Below are 6,204 nucleotides of genomic sequence, written 5' to 3'. Positions count from 1 at the left end.
ATAACATAATAAAAACATGTTGTTGTACGTTTGCTGTGGCTGTGGGTCGCTTTCTCTATTGGATTAATTTACTTTCTTGTTGATTAATTTACTTGTGTAGTAAGCCGACATTAATACACACACCATTTATCAAATTAGAAAACTTCCTTTTCCCCAATCAGATTGGCAGAGATCAAAAAGAATAACCATAATAATAACACCCATTGCTGGGGAGGAAACGCACCCTCTTGCCACAGACTGCTGGTGGGCCTGCAAATCAGGAGAAAATTCCTGGAGGGCAATTCGGCAGAACAGTCAAAAGCCTTAAAATGAACATGCTCCTTGATTCACTTCTAGCAATGTATTCTTAAGAACTGATCAGCAGAATATTCTAAGATGACTCAATAAGGCTGCTTATTTGAACACTCTTTGTAATTGCACACTGTGGAAGCAATCTATGTAAGCACTTGGTTGAATAAATCATGATATATATGGAGAATAAATGAGGTTATTAAAACTGATGCTCCAGAAAGTGATGTTTGGTCTTTAACCACTGTTTATAAGGATGCAACCTCATTAAATAAATAAATAAACATTACCTTTGTTTAAATATTAGCCATTAAACACCTGATGCATTTTAGGCTTTGTGTCCCCACCCAAACCTCATCTTGAATTGTAATCCCCAGGCATTGGTGGGAGGTGATTGGATCATGGGGACGATTTGCCCCATGCTGTTCTCATGATAATGAGTGGGTTCTCACAAGAGCTGATGGTTTTATAAGTGGCTGGAAGTTCCTTCTTCATTCACTCTTCTCTCCCCTGCCACCTTGTGAAGAAGATACTGCTTCCCCTTCCACTATGATGGTAAGTTTCCTGAGGCCTCCCCAGCCATGCGGAACTGTGAGTCAATTACACCTCCTGAGGCCTCCCCAGCCATAGGAAACTGTGAGTCAATTACACCTCTTTTGTTTATAGATTACCGTCTTGGGTAGTATCTTCATAGCAGTGTAAAAACAGACTAATACAACACCAATAGCAAACTTCTTGAAAATACCGAGCTCCAACATAGCAGTGTGCTATGTACCCATGACCTCTCAGCCCTCGGTCACCAGGAACCCTTGTTCTGCCTGCTCCACTGCAGGGATCCCCAATGGGCCCTCCTGCTCCTGCACTTTCCCCCACATGGCCTGTTTTGAACACAACAGTGGGTGTCAGACCTTGTCACTGCTCTGCTCAAAACCCTGGCATGGCCCCCAGCTTCACACAGAGGAAAGCTGTAGGTTATGATGGCCCTTGAGACCCTCTTCCTTTGGACCCCTTCCCCTCCCCTTCTCTCATCTCACTCCCTGCATCTGCTGTTTCTCAGATGCCCAAGGCCTTTGCACATGCTGTGCCCTCTTCCGGGAGTGCTCCCGTCCACCCTGCAGCCTCCTGAGCCCTCCCTACATGCTGTGCCCTCTCACCTCCATGCGGTGCCCTCTTCTGGGCAGGCTCCCATCCACCTTGCAGCCTCCTGAGCCCTCACCTACAGTGTTGTTTTCATAGCACATTATCTCCTCTCATACTTCATAGTTTGCCTTCTTAAAATGATGATTACTCCTTGTTTGTCCTTCCCCACTAGACTGTAAGAGTGGTGAGATTAGAGACCTTTGGTTTTTTACTGGTGTATTTTAGACACTTAGAACAATATACCTGGTCTGTGGTAGCTGTCTAGTAATATTTGCTGCGTAAAGTCATTGTAATTGGTTCATCATTGAGCTCAAAGAACATTTTAAAAACTGCACCATGGTCTTTTAAATAATCTGCTGTATTGTATAATTTTTTAAATATTATGAATTGTTTTTATTACAAAAATAATATACAATATGCAATAGATATTAAGGAAAATTTAATATCTTCTCTCCATCCTCCTCGAGTCAAGCCTTCCTTACATATTTTATTGTGTAGTCTTTCACAAATCTATCATCTCACTTCCGTACTCATACTATACACTCATACTGCACATATAACTCCATAGTTTCATCATCTTTTAATAAAAAATAAGCATTTTAATAAAAAATCATAAACATTTAATAAAAAGTGTTTCCTTACGTGGATATACTTCAATCATTTTTCTACTGATGAACGTTCAGTTGTTGGTTTCTTCCCACTGTGTATAGCAATACTACCAACCTCATAGGTATCACCTTATTGCCGTTGGTTTTATTGCCATAGGCTGTATTCTCTAAGATGGGATTCTTGATGTCAGTGGGCATGTGTAGTTTTGTTTTATTATTGTACAATTATTTCTCATTGTTGCCATAACAAGCAATGTGTTACAGAGTTAACTCCAAACCCAATATATTGCTGACACCAATGTCATCAGTTTACAACTTTTTTCCCCTGGATTTGAGTCATAAATAAATGACATCTCAGTATTTATTCAGCATGCAGTGCCGTGACTTACAGTGAGTTTGAGCACCTTTCTGTGTGTACATCAGCGAGTTCTGTGTCTTTCACTGGGGATCACGTACATATATTGTTTTTTTCATTGTTTAAATCTTATTAATTTGTGTGATCTCATTATATATTCAGGTTACTACCAGTTGTCTGCCATGCGTGCTACACATATTTCCCCAATCTCTTTTTTTCACAGCTTTGTGGTAACTTTGACGTATCAGCACGTAATTCTTTTCCTTTTTTAAATGTGTTTCATGACTCCTGTCCCATCGTAAAGTTTTCTCCCATTTCAACATGAAGGCAATACTTTGAACCATTTTATTCTGATATTACACACATTCTAATATTCAATGTGTATCTCTCATTCACCCAGAATTTCTTTTTGCATGTGGTGTGATGTAGGAGTCTAGCATCTTTCCCATGTGGTTGATTATTCTGGCACCATGGCCACTGGCTAAATGGACTCCCTGTCCCTGCTACTTTGACCTGCTCTCAATATTGGACGACGTTTGCACGCCTGGCACTGTCCTTGGATTCTGCAGCCTCTGCTGCTGACCTGTTTCATCTCTCCTCACACTGATCACTCACTCTGGCATCTCAGGATGGCATTCACTAGAGTACACGGATATTGTTGACATGGAAAAATTGTTCATAATATTATTTAGGACAAAAATCCAGATTAGAAAACATTGGCTTAATTGAAAATTGTGCATGTGTGCGCGTGTGTGTGCTTGTGGTGTACATGGGTGTTTTGTGCATAGAAAGGTGTGAAATATTACACATTTACACTGTTAATACTAGTTACATATGGGTAAAGGAATTAGAGGTAAACTGCTTTCTTATTTATTGTATTTTTATTTTTCTATAAGAATTACCTGTGTCATTAAATCAAAAGTTTAAAAATTAGTGACTCTCCTTGAAGTATAAAATAAAACTACCAACTTCATCTAGTCTTCAGGCCTCACTTCTATGAGTAGTCAAGAGAAATTTTAAAGTGGGAGAAGTTACAGGTGTTCCTCATCTAAAACTTGATAAAGGCTATAGTGGCTTATTTAGTTTTATTAAAGGGAATGGCTGTTAATAAAGTTACAGCAAATACATCCGACTTCTCTGCATGACGAAGCAACCATATGAAGTTCATAATTACATTACTGCTAAAGGCAAATTGGGATTATGCTGGTAGGTGCTGCCCAAGTTCATCAGTCAGCAGATGACTTTCCTTTATCTATAAAAGAATTTCATAAAATGTTATCAGAAGCTCATACTTCCCTTCCCTCCCCGCCCAGACTTCTTAGGACTTCTGCGTGTCTGTGGCTCAGGTGACTGCGGCTCAGGTGGTGGCAGTTACTTTCATTTGGCTCCGTCTTCATTTGGTTCCTGGGCATGGAGTTCTGTTGCATGCAGCTGTTCCTTGAGAACAATGGGAGTCGCCTCCCTGTAGGGCGAGGAGAAGCTGCTAATGGATTGTGTAATTCACAGCTCCATGTGATTCCAACTACCTGCTTAAGAAGGGGAATGAGAGCTCTGCCTTAAGGCGGTGACATGTAAATGGTACAAGCTGTGAAATGTACTCAGAGAAGGAGTCGCCATGCACCTCTGCCAGCAGGATGCTCAGCAAGCATGCTTCTTCATGGGCTGCTTGTGGCTGGTGACATTTCAGTTGTCTGTTGTGCCCCACATTTGATATAATAGAGATTGTAAACATAATGATGTTTTCCTTTGTTTTGCAAAACTGAAAGGATGGTTTACTAAGTCTGAAGTCATATTTAAACCATTACTTTTGTATGAGCTTCCTAATGTATCTTAATGTTTATGAGGTGACTGATGAATTTTACATAGTTTGTTTTTTCAGCATAAACTGTAGATTTAAAGATTTGGGAGTAAAACTTGCCATTGTCCTGTCTCTAGAGAGCAGCAAAAAGATGGGACATTTGCACAGGAAGTTCCACTGAACTTCAAAGAAACTTCCCCCAAGAAAGGAGGGGTCAGTCTCATGGATTAATATTAAGATTGAATTTTTTTGATGCATGTTATATATTTGTACACCTTCTCTGGTATTATCTGTTTAAATATTTATCAAATATTTACTGGAGATATTAAATATTATCTGTTTAAATATTTGTCAAAAATTTACTGGAGATGTTTATTATTGGTATGTAACAGCTCCGTATTACAGTTACAGGAGAGGATGTCAAAAATAACACAAAACAGAAGAAATCTGTGGTCACTCAATGCAAGGGGTAGAGCTCAGTAATGTGTGAGGTCACTAGCAATAAAAAATTAGCACGAAAATCTTGTTCATCGTGAGGACCCTAAGTAATTGAGAGGAAATTAAATCACAGAAGGAATAATTTCTTTACATGTGAATTATGTATTTTAGAAAGAAGCTTATTAAAGTTCATGGAAATAAAAACGAGTGTTGATGCTTAGACCAGGGAGGGCAGTGCACAGGTTCACTTGCAGATGCACACACACCCTGCAGGGGGCAGCAAGTCCCGGAAAGTAGCACACGGTGTTTCCACCATTTTTATTTTATATAAACTGCAATACCATTAACCAGCAGACACTCAGTTATGACTACAAAGGAAGGATACACCTTAATCTTTGAGAAACAAACTTTTGGGGGAAATATATATAATTGTATAAGTGTAATTGTTAAGTAATTTTGTGTTGAATTAAATTAAATGAATATTTATTCAACTGTTGGCGTATACCTGGTGTATTAGTCCATTTTCGCCTTGCTATGAAGAAATACGTGAGGCTGGGTAATTACAAAGAAAAGAGGTTTAGTTTTTAAGGAGAAGAAGAGGTTTCCTCCACAGGCTAAGCAGGAGGCATGGTGGCATCTGCTTCTGGGGAGGCTTTAGGGAGCTTTCACTCATGGCAGAAGGCAAAGCTGGATCAGGACCTAGAAGAGAGGCAGGAGGTGCCACACCCTTTAAACAGCCAGATCTCCTGAGAACTCCCTCAAGAGAACAGCATGGAGGGGAGGGTGCTAAGGACTTCATGGAGGACCCACCCCCATGATCCGGCTCCTCCCACCTGCCCCACCTCCAACACTGGGGGTTACACTTGAATGTGAGATTTGGGCGGGGACAGAGACCCACACCATATCGCCTAGTATGGGAGTTTGGCGATTATTCTCATGTATGCTTTAGATCATATAATTAAAAGAAGCAGTTATGTTATCCCTACCTCTGAACTAAGTAATTCAGGAATATTTATGGTGTATAGTCCCCATACCTTAGCTCTAACCGCCACCGTTCTTAGGCGCGCATCCTTGCTGTGGTCTGTGGCGTGGGCTGGTGCAGGTGGCTCCCATTGAGTGGGAGGGGGACGCTCGCTGTTCCTCATCGTCTGTAACTGTTCTGTGGCCCTACATGGCTTCTGCATTCCGCTTGCAACAAACCCTGCTGATTGACTGAAGAAACAAGATGATTTAGAGGTTAGGAGACCTGTCTATGATTACACAACAAGATTAATGATAATTGCTATGGAATGACTCCAAGCAATGCTTATCTCTTAGGGCAAAGGTAAAGAATAAAGCAAAGGACCGTACCTTTAGACATAAACCCAGAGTGCATTGCAGACGTGCACACAGGTTCCCTGCCCAGAGTGCATTGCAGACAAGTGCACAGGTTCCCTGCCCAGAGTGCACTGCAGACGTGCACGCAGGTTCCCTGCCCAGAGGGCACTGCAGACGTGCACGCAGGTTCCCTGCCCAGAGTGCACTGCAGACGTGCACGCAGGTTCCCTGCCCAGAGTGCACTGCAGACGTGCACGCAG

This window comes from Mandrillus leucophaeus, unplaced genomic scaffold (genome assembly GCF_000951045.1).
Source record: "Mandrillus leucophaeus isolate KB7577 unplaced genomic scaffold, Mleu.le_1.0 Scaffold6, whole genome shotgun sequence".
NCBI lineage: Eukaryota > Metazoa > Chordata > Mammalia > Primates > Cercopithecidae > Mandrillus > Mandrillus leucophaeus.
This window is presented reverse-complemented; position numbering follows the sequence as displayed.